Source organism: Gavialis gangeticus, unplaced genomic scaffold (genome assembly GCF_001723915.1).
Source record: "Gavialis gangeticus isolate Ggan-Ray unplaced genomic scaffold, GavGan_comp1, whole genome shotgun sequence".
Classification (NCBI taxonomy): Eukaryota; Metazoa; Chordata; order Crocodylia; family Gavialidae; genus Gavialis; species Gavialis gangeticus.
In genome coordinates this window covers 117,821,123-117,821,707 of record NW_017729031.1, presented here as the reverse complement: position 1 = coordinate 117,821,707, position 585 = coordinate 117,821,123, and the positions used below count along the sequence as shown (strand labels likewise).

General features: G+C 43.4%; 2 protein-coding genes across 3 annotated transcripts in view; both read right to left on the bottom strand.

Annotated features, from left to right (window-relative positions):
- HOXB4 (homeobox B4) overlaps positions 1–585 on the bottom strand; it is a 60,771-nt gene that overhangs the window by 42,341 nt on the left and 17,845 nt on the right. The window lies entirely within an intron of this gene.
- Positions 1–585, bottom strand: part of HOXB6 (homeobox B6) — a 13,321-nt gene that overhangs the window by 11,375 nt on the left and 1,361 nt on the right. The gene's annotated exons all lie outside the window — the stretch shown is intronic.

The window sequence follows — 585 nt, the reverse complement described above, 5'->3', positions numbered from 1 at the left end:
TAATACAGCTGAGCATTTAAGCAATAATGAAGTGTATCGATCTAGGCAAACTCTGTGCATTAAAGAGGATACAACACTTTATGTCCCTGCACTAATGGACATCAATTTGGAACTTAAAAGGCAAGAAATAATGCATCTAAACATGGTGAAGGGGAGTAGGGGAGAGATGGTGGAGGGGGTAGGGGCGAGTGCCCCGTACATATGTGTGCATTTATTTATTTATTTCTGTATTTATTTACTTTTTTGTTGGAAGAGATGGCACTTAAACAAGCCATACATCACAGGGAAGAATTCCTCCTCAGGCAGACTTTTCATTATGTGTGAGTTGCATTAAAAATGTAGCCCTCTCCTTTCAAATATTTAAACACTTTTATATTACTGAACCCCCTTCCGGCTAGCTAGCAAGCAAGATAGATGTGTGTGTGTGTGTGTGTGCGCGTGTGCGCGCGTGCTTGCGTGTGCGCGCGCTCGTGTGTGTGTGTAAAGTCATCCGGATCTGATTGTGAAGAGATCTCTCCCTCACTCTCTCTCTTAACACCGAGAGAGAGAGAGAGAGAGAGAGAGAGAGAGAGAGAGAGAGAGAGA